The sequence below is a fragment of the Prionailurus viverrinus genome, chromosome A1 (genome assembly GCF_022837055.1).
Source record: "Prionailurus viverrinus isolate Anna chromosome A1, UM_Priviv_1.0, whole genome shotgun sequence".
NCBI classification, from domain to species: domain Eukaryota; kingdom Metazoa; phylum Chordata; class Mammalia; order Carnivora; family Felidae; genus Prionailurus; species Prionailurus viverrinus.
This window is the reverse complement of record NC_062561.1, coordinates 69,683,509-69,706,222: the sequence shown is the minus strand read 5'-3', so window position 1 is coordinate 69,706,222 and position 22,714 is coordinate 69,683,509.

The following is a 22,714-nucleotide window of genomic DNA, read 5'->3' as shown; positions in this document are numbered from 1 at the left end:
TTTGGAGCCTAGGCCATCAATGAGGAACCAGCACAACCCCCATTAGATAAAACCTTGGTAATAAGATGGTAAATAATAGAGAATACTGACGATATTTCTTTGTTCACGTGTCCTGCTTTTCACTAAAAAGTGGCAATACTGCGCCACAGTCAAATCCTGACTTTCACACACCTCTGGGGACAGAGTAGAAAATGAAAGTAGGTCGACTTTACTAAGAGAATTGGAGCCGGAAGAAGGCAAGCTGGCTAGAAGCACTTCGTGAGTCACGGGCAAAGCCGGATGCAGCTCATGGTGTAAAACCTCTTTCACCATTTCCTACGTCACTTATGCTGTTTGTGTGACGCGAGGAGGGAGCAAGTGTGAGTTGACTGAATATGTGACGAGAGGAGGAAAAAGCTGCCATGCTTTTGCCTTGACCGCCTTTCTGGTCGTTGGTGATCTGTCTGGCAAAGTCTCCTCTTCTCCGAGTCAGATAGTCCAACTGTCCTTAATACTGGTGTCACCTGTGCAAGCATGCGTTCCAACACTGCTGTTCAGTGCGTGGCCTCAGCCCAAACTGCTCCCTTCTCTGAAGCACTGTTTCTATATTTGTAGAATAAAGGGGGTGAGCTAGAGAGTTCTAAGAGTCTCTTGTCTCCCTCCCCTTTTTCTAGTCCTTTCCCCTTCATGAGTGGGCTTTGTTACGCATGTAAGTGCCTCATAGCATGATGTCTGAACTGAGCTCCTTCATATGGGACCAGAGTGAGGCATGCCTGAGACTCCCAGGGAAGGTGTTTTCAAAGACGTTTTGGAATACCCAACACACTTTTTGAGCATATTGGATTCAGCTCTGTTTAGCTTATTTTGCCCATAATGTATACAGAAAAGGAAAACAAATGGCGATAATACCGAATTGAAAATGGAGATGCCGATCGATCAGTCTCCATCATAGAGTGTACATTTTGAAGGCAGAGCCCAGATAATTTTCTTCTTCTTTTCAGGCATCCAGCTCAGTGCTATGGCCATCTGCATACTCAGGAGATACTGGGTGAAGTTAAGTGGATTATGTATGTTTCCATTTCTGGTAGTTCCATGGTTTTTTAAAAAGACTATTTAGTGTAGAAAAGTTAGATGGTGTTTTGGCTTTGAGCCTCATAACTTTTGTAACTTGACAGAAGTCACCATAAACTCTAGATCCACATGTGTTAATTTTCAGATTCAAAACTTCTATTTTACTCCATACAACTAAAAGGAGTAGGGTTTGATTCAACTCACAGGCTCCACAAGCAATTAATGGACAATGCAGAGTACTGATCTGTAAATTGTAAGAAGGAAAGTATTGGTTGGACAGTCAGGTCACAGAATGTCTACCATGTGCATAATCCCCTTTGGAGGGAATCCTCTGCCCACAGTCACTGATGAGAGGGGAGGCTGGTGGGCACGGCATGATCATATCCCCACTTCCCACCCTGCTCCTTTTATGGGCCAAGAATGGGAATTTGACCCAAGGACTGCCGTTCAAGGCTGGCCAAACTTTCCCTCATCCCCCGCTCAGGTTGGCTGATCAGTTTCTCTCTTTTGAAAATTTAGTTTTGAAATATAGGAAAAGTTGGCTGAAACTCAAAGATTATTATGAAGAAAGAGGTAAGAGAAACCCATGATATTCTGCGTTCCAGGTAAAGTCAAGAGGGAGTGGTGGATATGGTGAGTCAAGAGAAGTCGAGTGGTAGAGAAAGGACATACAGAGTAAATACAAAGAACCAGCCAGTGGTCCAGAGGGAAGAGAAACGGACATGTAGAGAGCCACTTGGAACTGAGCAGAGGTCCCAAGATTCAAAGCATCCCCCAAAACGTGATGGTACAGCTGTGCTGTATCTGCTATAAATACTATAAAAGCTGCACTTAGCAGAACTCCAGTGTTAAATCTTGCTACACAGCTGAAACTTGCAGGAACCAGATAAATGTGGTGTCTCTCTTTTTCTCCTCCTTTTGCTCAATCCTATCTCACATATACTTACAAGGTATATATGAAGTTTAATATGTATATGTGTTTGGGGCCTCTGGGTGACTCAGTCGGTTAAGTGTCTGACTCTTGGTTTTGGCTCAGGTACACGATAGCAGAATCCGTAAGTTCAAGCCCTGCATGGGGCTCTGCGATGACGGTGCAGAGCCTGCTTGGGATTTTCTCTTTCTCCCTCTCAATCTGCCCCTCTCCCACTTTCTCTCTGTCTCTCAAAATAAATAAACTTAAAAAAATATGTTTTAATATTATAAATTCAATAATTTATAAGGCATACACATCACACATAATATTTAATTTATGCTGGGATCCAATTATGTGATTAAATTATATAACCTCTCTACTTTGTTACAATATGTCCTTTTGGAATGTTAGTCTCCATATAATGTTTAACATATAAAGAACTGTGTTCATCATTCTCTGTTTCTCTAGGACAAGAGAGAGGAGATGGGCCAATGCTGGAAGGACAGTCCACCGTTCAGACAGAAGGAAATACACACTGAATGGAAAATGAAGACACAGAGATCAACATCCAAATCCTAAAAGCAGTAACAGTGCAGTGCTCAGTAAACGGCTTGGTAAAAAATTTCATTTTATCTCCTGGATCAACAACAAATCCACCAGATGGGGCTCTAATATTCTTTTAGTTCAATGACAGAAAATTCCAAGCATTTACTATTATCTTTAGAGACAGAAAATATATTTCCCATATTAAAAGAATTTGCTTGAGATAGGGCTGTGCCTTAATAGGCATTATCATTGTTTAGTATCTTTTAATGCTATAAGGTGATTTATATAGAGAGTGGCCACTTTGCTGAGAATCCAGGCATCCAAATAGTTGAATTAAATCAATTCAAGTAATTCTGAGTTAAATCCTTTTGCAAACTTTCTTTTAAGGAAATAAGGACATATTTCACACACAAATAGATGCATATTGCTACAGGACTGTTCTGTCTTTGGAGTCACTGACATAATTTAAAATGTGAATTGTTTAAAATTATATTAAATCATTGTGAAATTTGTCACAGCTGCAATATACTCAGCCCAATCCAGCTATTTTGACAGGTTGTGCTTTAAGAGTTAGAAATTGAGATTTTTTTTTTTTTTCAGGGCAGGGATGTGGGTTCTCCAAAGAAAACATTTTGCTTCTATTTTTCTGAGGTTTAGATTTGGAAATCTGAGTCTCTTCTTGGACTCCTTTCTCCGTGACTCATAACTTTTGTTCAGTCTGGAAAGAATGCCAACTTGGGAACTACATCTGAATTTTGATTGAGAGAGTGGGTGGGTCAAAATCACAGACTTGAGACTGAGCTGGGTCGGACCCATAATGTCATCCAGTGGAAAAGTCCTGAGTTAGAACCAGGAGCCAGGCTTTAATGATGTCTCAGGTCAGCCTGTCATGAAGGACCACCACCACCGGTAATGAAAGTGATTTCTAACACTCACCCAAAGTGTCTATGTGTTGACCATTTTGTCCTCCTTCCATTGGCCTCCCGGGCCTGGCTGAGGCTCCCTTTGGGAAAGACCGTTCTCCAGAGAAGGTAGTAGCTGAGTTCCCAGCAGCCGACATGCACAGGAGCTGGGGGATGGGTGCACATCTGTCCTTCTTGTGGCTCGGGTCACCAGCTGCACAGCCCCATGTAGACTCACTTGGCAACGATACCTCCTGGAGCTGAGCAACGCCACAGCCCTATTTGTACTAATCTTCCTAAAAGGGAAAGTTTTGTAGATTGTAAAGATTAGTGAACTTTTATTTCCAGGAAAACTGGAAGTACATAAACAGTCTAAGTTGGCCCCAGTGGAGTTAGTCACCTTCCTGCCCCTCCCCCCCGCCCCAACCACATTTGTAGCTAAAACATGAAAAGTATCAAATAGACATGCTTGCTTAAGCCGTTAGATGTATTTGGTGCTGTGGCCAGCAATTTCTGAGGAGGCTACAGGGGGTTAGAACCCACAGCCCCACCCTGCATCCCCGTCTTTGGAGTGGGGCTGACTCAATCTACTGCTGGTTAGAGGCCAGCCAGGAAAGCAAAAAGCAAGTTCTGGAAGGCATGATGAAAACTAGTGTCAAGTGTCTCTTAAGAGGCTGGAGGCTCTGGGAGAAATACCTTCCAGGGATTCTCTCTTGTGTGTCCACCATCAGAGCTGGCAGGCATCATCATCAAACCCAGTTTTGTACCAGCGAAGACGTGACTTGCCCCAGGCCACGCTGCAACGGCAGTAGAGAGGCATTCAGCACTCTTGGGCTTGATTTGGGAAATAAGAGGGCGCTCACGAGCAATGAAGAGTGGAGGAACAGACAGCACTCGGAGATCTTCCAAGAAGGCAGACAACCTCAGGGAACTCATCAGGGAAGCACATTTATTGAGTACTTATTATGTACTAGTCTCTGACACACATAGAGTGCAGCTCCTGGGTAGTGAGGAAGGACATAGGTTTTGGGATCAGATGACCAGAATTCACATCCGGAGTCAGCCATTTCCCAGGCGAAACCTCTTGAAACCTCCCAGGTTTCCCTCTTGAAACCTACACACTTCAGTTTTTAACCTTCACAGTGGAAATACTGGTCCCTGTGTCACAGAGCATTTCAAAAGATCAACTGACATCACTTGCTTATAAAGTGCTTATTTTACAGGTAGGAGGGAACTACTTCTCAAAGGCACCAAGTGGGTGCAGGTGTAAAGGGAATACTGGTACAGGTCTCTCTGACTTCTGGCCCCTCTGATTGAATACCCTGCGGGGATGAAGCAGAGACTAGGTTGAAGGGGCAGGCTCATGTCTTGCAATAGCTCCACCCCTCTGGCATCATCAGCAAGGGCTCTTCTCCGGCTGTTGACTCTGCTTTTTGATCGTGCCAAACTCTCCCCAGCCTTAGAGTGTTGGCCTTGGTTTGAACGCAGTTTGGGATTCCATTGCCCTGGCCACTGCTGGACTCACTCCCTCACCCTCTTTACGTTCTTGCTGAGATTTTTACCTTCTTGTGAGGCCTCTCCTGCACAGCCTGACCACCAGTGTAATTCCCAGTACGCTTTTTCTTCTTTCCAAATGCTCCAAGAGGGCAAGGATCTGCGTCTGTTTTCTACCCCCACCGCTGATGCATGCCCAGTGCCTAGAATGGTGCCTGAGACTTAGTAACCAGTTAATAGACGTCTGATGAATGAATGTTGAATGAATGAGCAGATGCAGAGGGAGGGCTGAAGGAAGGCAAGAGAAGGATAAGGCCTCAAACAGGAGTTTTGAGTACTGAATTTTGAGCCTAAAGGTAGTACGGTGGTATAAAGCTCAGTTACTTACTTACCCTATAGCTCAAGGTCAGATTGACCAGGGGCAAGCTTGAATTTCTGTAGAGTTGTGTAATATTGAACTAGGACTTCTTGCCCCCGTGTGGGTCAGGGCTAGTTGCAGGTTTCAGACATCAGCCTGCATCTTTTCATTCAGCCCGTAAGTCAACAATAAAGTAAGTGACGTATTCCCCGTAAACAGATCATGCAATATTTTGTTTAATGTGTAGTTGGCTGCAATTGCATACGCAGGCCAAAAATAGCAAACAGAGACAGGCTGGGTCTCGTGAGAAACGTTTGTTTTAATTCTCACTTACGAATGCTGTTTAATTTGATGGGAGCGAACAATGTACATTTCACGAATTAATACATAACCGGAAACCGTCATTGACGGCCACCATGTCTGCAGCTGTTTTGATGGGCCTTATCGATTGGGTTCTGGGCTGCAGCCCGGCGGATCCATCTTAGTTGCCACGTCTTCCCTGAGCCTGTTTTTTTGCCTGTAAAGTGGGTTTAATAATTAGCTCAAGGGGTTATTCAGAGATCAAAGTACTGTTGGTGCCAGTTTTTAAGTTTCCTTTACAAGTTGTAGTAGGGGCGCGTGGGTGGATCAGTCGGTTAAGCATCCAACTCTTGATTTCAGCTCAGGTCATGATCCTATGGTTCGTGGGTTCAAGCCCCGTATCGGGCTGTATGCTGACAGTGAGGAGCCTGCTTGGGATTCTCTCTCTCTCCTTCTTTCTCTGTTCCTCCCCCGCTTGCACTCTCTCTCTCCCTCTCTCTCTCTATCAAAATATATAAATAAACTTAAAAAAAATAAACATAAAAGCATGTAACAAAATTTGCCATTTTAACCATTTTTAAATGTACAGCTCAGTAGTGTTAAATATATTCACACTGTTGTGGAACATCTTCGGAACTTTCTCATCTTGCAAAACTGAAACTCGGTCCCCATTAAATAACAGCTCCCCATTTCTCCTTTCCTCAGCCCCTGGCCACCACCATCTGCTTTTAGTCTCTATAAATTTGATTACTTTAGATATCTAATATTAGTGGAATCACACAGTGTTTGTCTTTTCAAGACAGGTTTAGTTCACTGAGCATACTGTCGTCAAGCTTCATCCGTGTTGTAGCATGTCGTGGGATTTCCCTCCTTTTTAAGGCTGGGTAATAACTCATTGTATGTATACACCGGGTTTTATTTATCTGCTCCTCTGTTGATAGACATTTGGGTTGCTTCCACCTTTTGGTGGTTGTGCCCAGAGCTGCTGTGAATGTGGCATACAAATGTCTCCTTGAGACCCTGCTCTCATACTCCTTTGGGGCCATCCCCAGCAGCGGCATTGCTGGGTCATAAGGTAGTTCTATCGTCAGTTTTGTTGAGGAACTACCTGCTGGTTTCCATAGTGCTTGCATTATTGTGTATTCCCACCAGCAGTGCACAAGGTTTTAATTTCTTCACATCCTCACCAGCGCTTACTTTCTCTCTTTAAGATAATAGTTTTTGTTTGTGCCAGTTTTAGAAATCATGCTAAATTATCAGTGTGAGATAATTCTAAAAGGAGTGCAGATGTTTGCACAAACTTATTTTATAAAAATATAAACGTAGGGGAGCCTGGGTGGCTCAGTCGGTTAAGCATCTGACTTGTGGTTTGGGCTCAGGTCATGCATGATCTCATGGTTTGTGAGTTCAAGTCCCTCATTGGGCTCTGTGCTGACAGTGTGGAGCCTGCTTGGAATTCTCTCTCTCCTCTCTCTCTGCCCCTCCCCTGCTTCCTCTCTCTCTTTAAAAATAAATGAATAAACTTAAAAAATATATAAATGTAAAGCACGTATTTATATCAACATAAATACATAGATAAAAAACAGGATGAGTGTTAAGGCAAATTGGGTTGGGGGCCATAACACGCGTGTTTGTAACATCATCCACTAATATATATGGAGTGCTTGTGATATATGGGGTAAAGCATTATGGGATGCTGTAATCATAACAAGTGAAAAATTATAACAAATTCCATGTTTATGTAAAAAAAAATTACACTGATTCAAAATCATATCGAGCAAAGAGCAAGTCTTCAGTATGCTCTATACTTACTCCCCACTCTTGTTACCCTTTCAAAACTCTACTTCGCCATAGTAGCCGTTGAACAAAACTTTGCTCTACCCTTTTAGATAGCTGCTATGCATATATCTATATCCATGTTCCTTCCCGACTCCCCCTTTTGGTTAGATGTTACTATACATAGTTTTCATTAAGAGTTCAATTGATTTATTTAAAATATTTCCCTTCAGCTTTATTGGTATATAATTGACATATAACACTGTGTAAGTTTAAGTTGTATAATGTGATGACTTGGTGTGCGTACGTATTGTGAACTGCTTGCTACCTAAGGTGAGTTGACACATGTATTACCTCCCATGGTTACCGTTGTGTGTGTATGTATGGGTGTGTGTGTGTGTGTGTGTGTGTGTGTGTGGTAAGAACATTTAAGATCAAATGTCTTAGCAAATTGCAAGTATACACTATTGCGTTGTTAATGATGGGTCACCGTGCTGCACGTCACATCCCCAGAACTTATTTATCTTACAAATGGAAGTCTGTGCCCCACGACCAGCATCTCCCCATTTTCCCCATCCCCCCCACCCCCACCCTGGCTATCACCGTTCTACTCTTTAGGTTTGGCTTTGGGAGATCCCACATATAAGTGAGATCATACAATATTTGTCTTTCTTTGTCTGACTTAATCATTAAATTTAAAATGTGAGTATTTTATCCACTTGAAATGATTTCTTGGTGGCCGCAGTGGTTGTCTCTGTTATATCCAACGTAAAAGTATTATTGCAGATGGGACTATTCACGTTAGCATTTGACTTTATATGGTTGCTGAAATCTTGTGAAAGGGTCACACCTTCCTGTGAGAAGTCATGACATGCCTTGACAATCGAGAGCAGTCAGACAGAATGGTCCTCCAAGAGTCATTTCCAGCATCTTTTTTTTTTTTAAAGTTTCTTTATTTATCTTGAGGTGGGGGGGCAGAAAGAGAGGGACAGAGAATTCTAAGCAGGCTATGTGCAGTCAGTACAGAGCCTGACGCAGGGTCACATGAACTGTGAGCTCATGACCTGAGCTGACAACAAGAGTCTGATGCTCCACCAACTGAGCCACCCAGGCCATCCAACACCTTTTGTTTTTTATCATGTGGAGTGGTTAGGATAGGTTGTTTCCTGCCAGACGTGCAGTTCTTGTTTTAGTGAGTACTGTGGTTAAGAGTTTAAGTTTAGGGGTAGAGTTAGGGTTCAAGTGTTGGTTCTCTTTAATGTGTTTGGATCACATTTTCATTCATTCATTCATTCATTCATTCATAAGTGCCTGCTATGTACAGGGCACTGTTTGTCGCTCTGAAGATACCGTAAAGAGAAGCATAGAAGTAAAATCTCTTTACCCGTAGGCCTTACATGCTAGTATGGGGAGACAAACTATAAACATAATACAAATTCATTTTTAAACCGTAGAACAGTATTTGAATGCCACTTTTCATGTTTGACTCTGGCTTTGATGGAGGCTTCTGTCTTCCTGGCACAGCATAAAAGCAACATCTCCCGCACATGCTTCATTCACCTCTTGGGTTAGCAATGCTTCATCGCACTGTGTCGAAACCGGCCTCTGCTTTACTTGAGTATGGCAAAAATAATCATGTCACTATTTAGTTTGCTGATATGACTAGAAAACTGATTATAAAATATCAGATACATGATCGAGCGTGTACCTTTGTAATTCTATGAATTCTCTGGCATTTCAGCTGTTTTTTGAAAAATGGGTAGCAAGGTAATTCCAAATAAAAATGCATTTTTATGGCAAAAGTTGATTGAGTCTCCCTGATTAGTCATTGAGGTTGCTTCCATTTGAATCAAACCTATTGCAAAATGTACAAAAATTCTTTGAAGAAATGTAAAATGCAATACACAAATACAAAGTGTTGTCAAGGGTTTTAATAAAGAATTTGACTCTATTTTTTGATGTATGACTGCCGGCAGCCCTTAAGCCTCACCCTCTCTCTTCCTCTTGTGCCTTATATTTAGGCAAGCTGATAAGAAAGCCTGGGTGCTACCTCCTTTGGCACTGGAAGAAGGTTCAAACTGGACCAGCACAACCCTACTCCCAACCACAATAAAAACTCAATCTCCTTTCCCTGCTCTCAGGCCACTTTTCAGACCAGCTTGGGAATCCTATTTTGCTCTCCCCAGAAAGCCTTATGATGTGAGTAATAAACCTTTTTATACTCTCTTGGGCATGCGTGCAGGTGTGTGTGTGTGTGTGTGTGTGTGTGTGTGATCATTAACCTTGATGGCTCAATCAAATCTTGAGTCAGAGTCCCTTTGATTCTAAAGAGCGGCCACAAGAAGAATGGTTTTCCAGAAAACATCAGGGGAAACACCCTTCCCCTTGTTTATACCTTTTGACCATCAGTAAATATTTTGCTCAGTTGGTTTATTTAAAACAACCCTGGTGGAACAATAGTTATTAGCAACATCCAGTTGTCTGTCCGAGCTTGTCTGGTCAGCCCCAACCAGTTCTGGAACCAGCCCTGAACTTCCAGAGATCAGGAATCAGGAGTGTCTTGGTACCATTGTGTTTGGCTGAGCCATGGACACACATGTATCTGAGTCCCAGCCTTCTCTTTAGTCCTACTGAGATGATCCAATCTATACTCTGTCTCAGTCTCTCTCCTGAGCCAGGAGTCTTGACCTAAACCTTACTTCTATTGAGGAAGAGAACCTTAACATTTTCCCCAGCTGTGCACTGCTCTGTTGTTCTCAGCACTGACCAGATAGACTGTTGATGGACTGATTGCCTAAGACCTGACCAGCTGTTGAGGTGCCACCATTCAGATAAAACGTCCCCAGATACTGATCTCTGCCCCAAGCAAGCAGATTTTTCATGCTCCTTTGGACACAGTGGGCTGGCCTTTTTAGTTCTCTTAGGCAGGGATTGGCCCTACAGAACTGGCAATTTCCCCAGCCCCATCGTTCTCAGGCTTGGTTTTTATATTCATCCTTCTCTTACATCCCCTACACCTCACCCCTTTGAATGCATCCATAAACAAAGATACATTCATTCTAGATGTGTTACTTTTGTCTTAGTATGCCTTATGGCCAAGAATGCCAAGTATTTTACATATGAATTAAAGTTTTGTGTTTTCCTTGACTAATTTTTTTTTTAATTTTTTTTTCAACGTTTTTATTTATTTTTGGGACAGAGAGAGACAGAGCATGAACGGGGGAAGGGCAGAGAGAGAGGGAGACACAGAATCGGAAACAGGCTCCAGGCTCCGAGCCATCAGCCCAGAGCCTGACGCGGGGCTCGAACTCACGGACCGCGAGATCGTGACCTGGCTGAAGTCGGACGCTTAACCGACTGTGCCACCCAGGCGCCCCTAATTTCTTTTTTTTTAAGTTTATTTATTTATTTTGAAAGACACAGAGACAGTGCGAACGGGAGAGGGGCAGAGAGAGAGTGGAGACAGAATTCCAAGCAGACTCCATGCTGCTAGCACAGAGCCCGACATGGGGCTTGAACTCACAAAGTGGTGAGATCATGACCTGAACAGAAACCAAGAGTCTGATGCTGAACTGACTGAGTTACCCAGGTGCCTCTCCTTGACTAATTTCTTATGTCATGATTCTACATTATGTTTGTTTACAAAATTGGTCAGAGAATTACCAACATTTCTTTTCTAGTCATATTTGCCTCCATACGTTGCTATTTATAACTATCCTGTGAGAACTTCTAGACCTTCTTTTTTTTCAAGTTTTTTTAAATGTTTATTTTTGAGAGACAGAGAGAGACAAGAGTGTGAGTGGGGGAGGGGCAGAGAGAGAGAGAGAGAGAGAGAGAGAGACAGAATCTGAAGCAGGCTTCAGGGTCCGAGCTGTCAGCACAGAGCCCGACACAGGGCTCGAACTCATGAACCATGAGATCATGACCTGAGTCCAAGTCGGACGCTTAACCAACTGAGCCACCCAGGTGCCCCTAGACCTTCTTGTTTAGTGCATACAGGTCAGACTGACCTCAGGAGGGCCATAGTATATCAGAACTTCTCAAAGTCCCAAATATTCCCCAAATGCCATAAAGGATGCCTTTAGGGCTTCGTCTCTTGTGTTAGATATATATTGCTGTGTAACGCAATATTACCTCATAACTTTGTGGCTTCGAGAGATAAACCCTCGTTATCTTGTACAGTTTCTGTCGGCCAGGTACTCAGGGCAGGCTAGCTGAGTGTTTCAGGTTGACGGTCACTCATGAGGATGCAGTCAGGACATTGACCAGGGCTGCGGTCACCTTAGGTACTCGACTATGGGTTGAGGATCCTCTTCTAGGACGGCTCACCCACATGGCTATTGGCAGGAGGACTCAGTTCCTTGCCACGTAGACCTCTCTCCACAGGCTTCCTGAGTGTCCTCAAGACATTGCAAAAGTGGCTGGCTTTTCCCACCCACAGGGGGTGATCCAAAAGCAAGCAAGATGGCAGCGGCCCTCTGTTACAACCTAGCCTCAGAAGTCACACTCCGCCATTTTCGTGATATCCTGTTGCTTCCTACAGGTCAGCCCTGGTTGGTGTGTGAGGGGAGGACACAAAGGCATGCACGTCAGGAAGTGGGGATCCAGGGGGACATCCTGGGAGCAGACTACACACCACTTTCGCTCCTGATTGGATCAATTAGATACCAAACTCTAGACCATCCAGCTCTTCTTTTTTCTCCACTCGTCCCATGGACTGGCTGCTGAGTGGTTTGAAGATTAGCTGCTCTTGATTTGCCAGTCAGCTGCAGTGAGTGTGTGTGAGGGGGTGTCTTGTGGTATAAACCTACCTGTTGTAGGTGATGGATGGAATACCACAGGGCTCCTTTCTAAAGAGAGGGTAGAGATGAGGCCACCCGTGAAGGACATCTTCCAGATTCACTTGATTTCAACAAAAACTCCGAGAAGGGAGAAAATAAGACAAAGGGGATGGGAAAGAGGAGCAAACTAGGTTTCTCAGTACCCCAGCCTACCCCCAGACACCTTTACTTGTCCACTAGGTGGCTGTCAGGATTGCAGCTCTGGGATACGTCCAGCAGAGGGCAAGCTTCTGTGAGCCGGAGACTGCCAGCTAACGTCTTCAGATTAAAGGACCAGCAGAATCATAATATTTCTGAGTTAGAAGTAACCTGAAAAAAAAAATCATTTATTAAGACCTCCTTATTTCACAGATAATAAAACGGAGGCCCACGGAAGAGAAAGCAGCTTCTGACAAGGACTGTCAGCCTTCAAGTGGCATAGTTGGGATCTGAACTGGTTCCTTGACCATTTTTCCTTTGCTTATTCTAAAACTCTTCCCTTTTAGTTAGAATCGCTTGAAAAATGGCCCTTCGCATTTTCGGCAAATGTAAAGGATCAGGCATATTTCATTATTTCTCAAATTTGAGCAAAAAGGATAATAAAATTTTTGAGATTTTAATTTTTGACTTAAATCATTTTTATATTGTTTTACTGATACTCATACCAACATAAAACTAGGATTAAAAGCGCTTATATTTGTAGCTCTTGTAAAATGATTCATTAAAATCAAATTATATAGTTAATACAAATAAAAATTTAAAAACTAGGTTGACAACATTAACTGGGTGTGGGATACCTTGTCATTTCTTGAGTTTGGCTAGAATAGAGTTGTTATTTACTACCTGAATGTGGTAACAAGGTTGCTCTGCCTATCCCCCCATGGGCTGTGTGGTTAATCAATTTCCCCACCCCCTCTTTTTTCCTATTTAAAGTGGGGCAAACCTTCATTTGCGTAGTGGGCCATTTTAGCCTTAGTGTCTTCTTGTTTAGTGAAAATGCTTCCTTTATGGATTAATATCACTTCTTTTCTCATTAGCTTGGATAGGTCTACTTTTCTCCAACATAACCAATCATGACTGCAAACATGGGCAACGAAATCTGGGAAGATAATTGGTTATAGGTTTTAAGGTGATTACCCAGAAGTTATATTTATATTAATAAGAGCATCGAAATGAAAAATACTCCAAAAAAAAAAAAAAATCAGAGAACTTGCCACTCCCTGAAAATGTGAATACAAACCCTTGAGTGTCCTCATGCTGGAATTAGAGGAGACATTGCATAATGTAATTTGTTTTTAGTCCTGATGGTATGTTCTAGACACGGGTTTGTCTGGAGTTATCAAGAGTTATCTTGAGTTATCAAGAGTTATCTTGATTTCAAAGGAAATGAGAAGAACCATGAACATTTGTTCAGTTGTCGATGACAATGTCTCAGTTGCAGAACTAGTTAATGAACGCACAGAAAAGAACACAGGCATCATTTGCCTTTTCTTGCAACACGCAGATGAAAGGTGGGCCCTGAGAGAAGTGCCCGAGTGGGGGCAGAAGGCTGGGTCTCCGGGACAGTTCAATGGTGGGCTCTGTTCTGTTCCCGGGCACTTGCTTTGACCTTGTGGGGTACCTGAATACCCATAAGGTGCGACTACAACCCGATGCTGTGAGGACCTGTGCTCCAGACATGAGGAGCTGCAGCTGACAAATGAAAGCGATGCCTTTGGGAATAATCGAAACATAAGAGGGTCCTGCCAGAACAGTCTCGCAAAACTTACTTGGCTTAGGCATATTTTTGGTTTAAAAACATCAGTGCTTCTCTATTTTCTGAGATTGGGGAGCAGCACTCCACAACCAGGGCCACATGTCAAGAGTGGAGTCCGTGACTAACCCTGTCAACATTGCCCCTTCTGTTTGCCACTTCTACGAACCAGTGGGAGGAAGCAGGAACACATTGTTCCCATTCCACTGCAGTTTACGGAGAGAGAAAAGAGGCAAATGAGGGGTTTAGACTGAATTAATTAAGCCCAACACATTTCAGTGGAAAATTTAAAGGTGTGAATGTTTGAGAAGTTTAGATGAACATTTTCTATTCACGCCCCCATCTCCACCTGTTGAAATATGTCTCCTCCTTTTAGGCTTCTCTCCAGAGCTACTTTTCCCTGGAGACTTTCTGGATTCCCATAAGATGGGGTTCAGCCACCCCCAAGGCTCATGGCCATTTTGTTGGGGGGGGGGTGCTGCTTAAAACATTGCTTTGTCCAAGGTTATACATTTCCTTCAAGACAAGTTATCCTCAGAAGGCTTTGTAGATGGTATGAACTTGATAAGAGCTGGTTAGTGAGTAGAATGTTCTGAATAACAACCAAACTTTTCCAGTGTAATGGCTTTGCCAGGGCTACTTTAGTTTTCTTAGTCAGGTTCAAGACCAAAATATCCCACATGGTGGTGGGCTCATAGAAAAAGCAAAAGAGAGAATGGAGAGCTTCAACCTTAGCCTCATCATCAAGATGCAGTCAGACAGCTGCTTCCAAGAACAGTCAAAATCCTGCTAGGGAAGCTGAAAGCTTACTTTAATTTCGGGAAGAAAATGTGCCTTGGTAAGAACACACGGAATCATTGATGGTGGGCACGGAAGTGCTGATTTTCCCCTCTTCATCACTAACATGTTGAACTGAGAAGGAATCCCTCCTGTCTGACCAGGTTCATTCTTGGCTTTGCTTGCTTTTTGTATGGGATCCTTCTTGGTGATAGCCTCTCCCCTGGGAACAGTGGTTGGCAGTGAGGCTCACAGCAGAAAAATCTCTGAGAGGGAAGGCATGTGACAGGAGAGTAAGAATCCCGGCATGTAATCACTTAGGGACTAACAAGAAATGAAATAGTTGCTCAGTCCAAGTTACAGAGATATAAATGATTGTTACCCTCTGATTCCCCTACTCTTTCTGCCTCCTCCTCATTGCTGACCTTACAGGACTGTGAATGGACTTAATCAAGGCTCTTGATTGTAGGAGAAGTCTGCGATTAAGATTTAATAGTAAATCATGGCTAAGGAACTCCTTGCCATCAGACGCTGGGCCTGCCAAGGTTAGCGTTAGATGTATGGGTGCTGGCTTTGTACATGTGATGAAGGATGGGTAAGTGATTTTCTTGGGTAGGAGTGGAGAAAGGGAGGAAGGAGAAGAAGGAAGTGCCCAAATACAGACTCACCAATATTTAATTTTAACAATGTTTGGAACCTTTAGAGCTCACAGGGTTTAACCTCCCATCTGATTATCTGACTGATTCATTCGTTCTTTCAACTAATATTTACAAGTGTTTACCATGTGCAGTGGATACAATAGTGAACAAATCAGATAAAACAAAACAAAATAAAAATAACCCTGCCTACACAGAGTTTACATCTAGTAAAGGAGGACCAATAATAAGCATATGCACAATTAAGTTATGCACTATAGTAGAAAGTGATACGTGCTGTGGAAAAAAAAATGAAATAGGGAGGGAGCTAGGGATAGTGGAGTGAATGTGAGCAGTGTTGTTTTAAATAGAGTGGTCCTCCTTGACAAGGGGTTACATCACATTTGTTGAACACTTATATCAAGGAACTCACTACTTCCTAAAGGAGTCTCTTTCATTTTTAGAGTGACTTCCTTTTTCATGTATTGAGTTGAGTGTCTTTTTTAATATATTGAGTTTAATCTGCATTTCTGAAAAATGAAAAAAAAATGAAAGAAGTAAAAAAGAATCCATAAAAATGTAGCTAAAGAGAAAAAAAGAAACAGAGTCAATAGGACACACGGAGCAAATGGCGAGATAACAGATTTAAGTATAACTGTATAAATAATCACATTAAATATAAATGGTCTAAACACTCAATTAAAAAGCAGATATTTTTAGATTAGATTTAAAAAAGACCCAATTTTACACTGCTCACAAGAAACACACTTTAAACCCATTTTAAATATAAAAACACAAACACGTTTAAACTAAGTGTGGAAAAGGATAGAGCATGTTAACATTAATCTGAAGGAAGAAGTGGCTACAATATCTGACAAAGCAGATTTTGAGCAAAAAAAGATAACAGAGATAGAGAGCTGTCATTTCATAATGGAAAGGGGTCAAAAGAAACTATAGAATAATATTCCTTATGGATGCAAAAAGAATCAGGACGAAGTTTTAGCAAATAAAATCCATCAATACACAAAAGGAGATTTATCTAGGTGGAGTTGATCCAATGAATGCAAGCTTGGTTTAACATATGAAAGTCAATGTCATTTACCATATTAACAAAATAATAAAAGACAAACCATCTTATCATCTCAGTAGGTGCAGAAGAAGCACTTAATGAAATTCAACATTAATTCCTGATATGAACTCCCAGAAAACTAAGATTAGAAAGGAACTTTCTTAACATGATAGAAGGCATCTGTGAAAAATCTATAGCTAACATTCTTAACAGTGAAAGACTCAATGTTTTCTCCCTAAGATCAGGAATAATGCAAGGAGGTCCACTTTCATCACTTGTATTCAACATTATGCTGGAAGTCTAGGCAGTGTAGCTGGTAAGAAAAAGAAATAAATGGAATCCAGATTGTGAGGGAAGAAGTAAAAATGTATTTGCCTATGATGTAATAATTTGTGAAGGAAATTTGATGAAATGCACAAAAGAGCTACTAGGTTAATTAGTGTGTTAAGGAAAATTTCACAGTACAAGGTCAATATATGAAAATTAATTGCATTTCTATAAACTAGGAATGAATAATCCAAAAATGAAGTATAATATGAATAAGCACTGAAAACGTAAAATACTTAGGGATAAATCTGCCAAAAGATACGCAATGCATGTATACTGAAAGCTATAAGACACAGTTGGGAGAAATGAAAGAATACCTGAATAAATGTGTTTATGGGTCAGAAGATAAAATATTGTTAACATGTCAGTTCTCCCCAAATTGATCTAGGGATTCAGCACAGTTTCAAAGAAATTCCAGCAGGAATTTTTGTACAAATACAAAACCTAATTTTACAATTCTTATGGAAATGCAAGGAACCTAAAATAGGCAAGGGGACTTTAACAAAGAACAAAAAGTACTAGCTGATTCAAAAATTATTACAATATTTTTAGTAATAAAGATAATATAGTGTTACAGTAAAGAGAGACGTATCAAAGAAATAGAATAGAAAATCCAGAAATAGATCTATCTATCTATCTATCTATCGACTTTTAGTTTGCAATAAAAGATCAAACCTGTATCAGAGGAGAAAGGATAACTTGGTAAGAACACTTAACAGGAGATCCACCCTCTCAACCAATTTTTAAGTATATGGCACTGGTATCGTTAACTGTAGGCACTCTGGCACTATGTTTGCACAGCAGTTCTCTAGAACTTACTCATCTTGCATACACAAAACTATACCTATTGAAGAAGCCTGCATGACCCCCCTCCCCAGCCCCTGACAACCACTATTCTATTCTCTGCTTCTATGAGTTTGACTATTTCAGATTTCATGTAAATGGAATCCTACAGCATTTGCCCTGAGACTGGCTTATTTCACTTGGCGTAATGTCTTTCATGTTCATTAGGATTACTTTTTTACAAGAAAAGTAACTTATGTGAGTGGCTAATTCATAGCCATTGGCCTGGGAAAGTGCTTGATGGCAACTTTTATTTTATATTACTTAGCAAACCAGAGAGCTGAGGGAAGAATCTCCTGGGGGCTGTTGGTCTCGGTGGCCTCACTCACATGTCTGGTGGTTGGCTGTGGTAGTGCAGGCCACTGGGTCGTGTTTGTCCAGCATCTATCTACCAGTCAATCTCAGGCTTCTGCACTTGGGAGCTATGTCTAAAAGCCGTAAGAGAAGAGAAGCCCAAATGACCAGGCACTTTTCAGGTTCTTCATGTGTTATGTTGGCCAAATCATGGCCAAAGCCAGATTCCAGAGTTAGAAACATGCAGATTCCACTTCTCTATGAGAAGAGATGGCAAAGTTTTGTGACCGATCTTTGAAATGTAACCAGAGGTGGTTTAACAGAACGAATTGCTGAGAAGTGAAGCCTGGACCAGTGCAAGTTTGGAGTTCTCATGACCAAAGATAACACTGGGGAAGAGGCTGGGATTGCAACATTGAGTACTTATGACCAAGGTAGTTCAAATGAAGCTATTTAGGGAAAGATGGGTACCACCCCTCCGAGATCTTTCCGGTCTCCCTGTTTTCTTGGGATTCTGTGAACATTTAGTGTACGGATATCTGCCACTTGCAGAATCACCACAACTAGTCCCGCATCTGCCATCTTGGGGGACTTTGTCCATCCTTCTAAGCCAGGCCACTCTGATTTTGCTGCTCTCTGAAGCCACAGCTCTTTTCACTGGTGGGTGCTTGGCAGCTTTGACTGTAGGTCTCAAAATGAGATACTGTTAATAACACAGGCAAAGGAGTCCACATTCAGAACATGCCTACCTTCTTGCCTGGGAGAAGGACAATTCCTTCCCATCTTGCCAGGCTCTTATAGGACCAAGAAAAAAAAAATCACAGATTAATATCTCAATAAATTATCCTGCCACATCTGTTTACCCATTAAATGTTGGAACTGTTTATCTTTCTTTTAAATTACTCCTGAACTCCATAGAGCAGAGTATTTTGTCTTATAGAATTTATCATCGTGAAATTACTTGTCGCTGCTCCTCCAGAAATGTCAGGTTTCTGAATTAGTAAAATGGAGCACCACAATAGAGCAACTTTTCTTTATGAGTTATGTAGAGCTCTGTCATTTGGATTAAGAAGAAATACCCATTAGCATGCACAGGGGCTTAGATAGACATCTAAAACATTAACAAAAAATTCTTTTATCATCTGGAACCTTCAGTTGGCGTTTTGAAAAAAAAAGATTACAAAGGAATATTCAGTCTCTAACCTTCTTTTTTTTTCTCTATAAATTAACAGACAACATACCCAGCGATGCTACCATATGTGCCCTTCAGAATCCAGGGTAAACCCCAAGTCCTCTCCCCTTGGACTCTAGACATCAAGAGTGTGCATAGCGAACATGCCCACCATGAACCATTGTGTAGACTCCCTGGAGCCTGTAGGGCTTATCTACCTGGAGAGATCGACACTCCTTTCTAATTCTCCAGTAATGAGAAGTGGAAATTGGGGCTGAAAAGTGCGTGTTTGAGTGTGTATCAATTTATATTTGTGTGTTTGAATAGAACTGGGGTATTTTTAGGTTCCCGTCAATGCCCATCTCTCTTCCCCTCCAGAGGGTGAACTTCGTGGGAGTTGGAACAGTGTGTCATTGGGCACAGTGCCTGCAGGGTGCTCAGTGAATGAACTGCCATTCAGAACACTACACTGGGCCCTGTGTGGGATTTGGGGGAGGTGCAGTGTGAATAGAGCAGCTGTCACCTAACAGGCCAATGACAATCTATTGATTGATGTCAAAATCATAGCTGGCCACGCACATCACCCTCATTTCCAATGTGCGCCTTCAGCCTTCTGATCAAAGACCAACCTCCTCCTTTCTTCCTCCCTCTCTCCCATCCTTTCCCATACCCCACTCTGTCCCTTCCTGCCTCTTCCCCCATTTCTTCCTCCCTCCCTCCATTTGTCTTCCCTCCGCCGCCCCCCTCCCCGTCCCTGCAAAGGACAACATCAAAGCAGATTCTCTTGAAGAAACTGTTGGAGCTTCTTCTATTGGGGTTTTTGATCCAGTGGGGGTTATTTGAGCCTGTTAGCTTCCATCAGTATCCAAGAACATTAGGAAGACAGAATATGCCATTGCATTTCTGAAGGTGGACCCAAGGTATTGTGTCTTCGGGCTTGTGTTAGTGAACAAAACAAAATAAAAATATTAATATGTACAGATGCATAGTCTAACCTGAATCATGGACTCATTGTTTTGGGGTTTGGGCAGAATATTTAGAATTTTCTTTATGGGCTGTTGTAAAATAGCAATTTGTGTATTTTGGGCCTTAGTGTATATGTGTGTACATGAGAGAGGAGTATGAAAAACTTGTCTACTGATTTTTAAAACACTTCTTCCCTTCTTGTGAGTATGTTCAATTTCCTAAGGAATATTCCCTTCCTCACCCTTTTCTTTCCCTTTATTGCCTTTATTTCTTTTTCTTTCTTCTCATTTCTTACCTGCTCTTTCCCTAACTCCCAACTTTTTCTTTTATTGCCATTCCTTATAAAGGCCAGAATGTGGAACATACTGGGGGTACGATCAGAGGTGCAAATGGTGCCCGGGGTGGGTGGTAGTCGTCGGGGTGGTGGGGGTGAGCCCCACCTATGCATTTTCCCATCAGAATGTGGAACATACTGGGGGTACGATCAGAGGTGCCTGGGGTGGGTGGTAGTCGTGCGGGTGGTGGGGGTGAGCCCCACCTATGCATTTTCCCACCTTAAGAAGAGTGCACGGAGTAGCTTGCCAAAGGCCCCACGGCTAAGAAGTGGCAGAGAAAAGGTTGGAACATCACACGTGCTAAGCATGATCTCCAGAGACAGCCTGAGGTTAAGTCACTGAAAGGGTCAGCTCAGCTAGTCCTTATGTAAGTCAGGAGCAGGTTTCCAAACGGACTGATGCTTCTGTCAGTGCTTTCCCCTCCTAGGAACACAGAGCCCCACTAGCACTCCTGGCACGAGTTTTATTCTTGAATTTTAATGTAAGTGTGTAAGTTAATTAAAAGTATTTGTAGGTCAATATGTAATTAAAAAAAACAAAGACATGTGCACGTATGTTATATCTTCTTTCCTGCACCTGACTATATTGTGTCGGGTGCCAGGCCCTTGTGATAGACAGGTAAGAAAGGCTTCTAGAGGGGTAAATAGCACAGAATGATGAAGAAGGGACCAGAGCAAACTCAAATTTGGAGATTGCCCAGAGCTTTTGAAAAACATTCTAAGCATTTTAACACAAATGCCATGGTAGTGAAACAGCCGGAGGTTTGTCTGCATCTGAGGGCCAGCTAAGCTGCCATTTCCCCAGAGTGGCTGGGTCTGAGGTCTCTGTATTTGCTGTGCAAATATTTGCAGTGAGAATTGGGAAATAATTAGGAAATCAACAATCTCTCAGTGATGTGGGGGTGGGACGGTCTTCTGGGCAGCATTTTGCCTGGGGCCCTGCCCTTCCCTTCCCGACCAGACCTCCCCCAGTGGAGGAACTAGCCAAGCAAGAAGTGCCGGAGGGCAGCACAAAGGAAGGCCAAGGTCATTGCATGGAGTCATGCAAAGACAACAGGAACAGAAATAGCGATGGAAACAGGATCAGCATGAGGAGCACCGAGAAGTGCCCTGCATTTACTAAACGGGCCTGGTTCAGAGAAACCACTTATTGGGGTGGGAAAGAGGAAGGCTTCAGAAGAAGCCTTCTCTTGGTGATAAAACCAGAAAGGCAAAAGGAAAGGCAAGGCCCTGGTTCAGAGCTGAGAAAAACTTTATAAATACACAACTGAGGAGGGGTTGGTGGTTAAAGCTCACGAATTATACCTGCATGTGTTGTGATGTACAATTTCGTATCTATAAACAAACACAAAATTGCACAAGTAACTTGGCTCTGAAGTGAATCTGCACATAGCTTATTCATGATGGTTTGGTTCTTCTCAATGGCCCTGTTCGCTCATTCATTCACTCACTCATTCATTCCTTCATCCATCCATTTGGCTCCTACGTTGTGCCATTGGGCGTTGGGTGTGTAAAGATCACATAACACAGTAACTTCTGCAAAGAAGCTCACAGTCCAGTGGAGAAAATAGTCCTTTGGTTGTACTGTTATAAAGTGGTCATAGGGATGTATCAAGGGCTTTATGGAAATAAAAATAATGGAGTCTGTTATGGGTTAAAACGTGTGCCCACCACCCCCCCCCCCCCCCAGCTCCACCCAATTCATATGTTGAATCTCAGTACCTCAGAATGTGACTGTATTTGGATATAAAGTCTTTAGTGAGGTAATCAAGTTAAAATGAGGTCATTGGGGAGGGCCCTCGTCTAGTACGACTGGTGTCTCTGTAACAAGGGGGGCCCTGGAAACACACAAGCAGACAAAGAGAACACCATGTGAAAGATGGAGACAGAGACTGGGGCAATGCTTCTACAAGCCAACGAACACCAGAAACTGCCAGAAAACTACCAGAAGCTGCAACAGGCGTGGAGCAGATTCTTCCTCATAGCCCTCACAAAGCCCCTTAGCTCAGCTGTAGGGAGGAGAGTCAGAGAAGGCTTCCTGGAAGAGGTGATGAAGCTAAATTTTAAGACTTGAACAGCAAGTTGTCAGGTGAAGGGGCCAGGGTGGGATATCAAAATGGCATTCCAGGTAATGGAGGAGCACAGGCAGAAGTATTAAGATGGGAAGCAACAGGGGCCCAGTGAGGCCCTGGTGTGGTGTGAGAGCTGCGTTGGAAGCAGGAAGGAGGAAGCAGGAAGAGAGAAACGCACTAGGGGCAGACAGGCCCGGGGCTTGGGGGTGCGCACCAACATGTAAAGACAAATGACGCATTTCCTGCCTCTGGAAAAGCCCCTTGGAGCACCCAAGCCGGTGTCAGTCCCCTGGTCTCGATCACAGCTGAGCCCT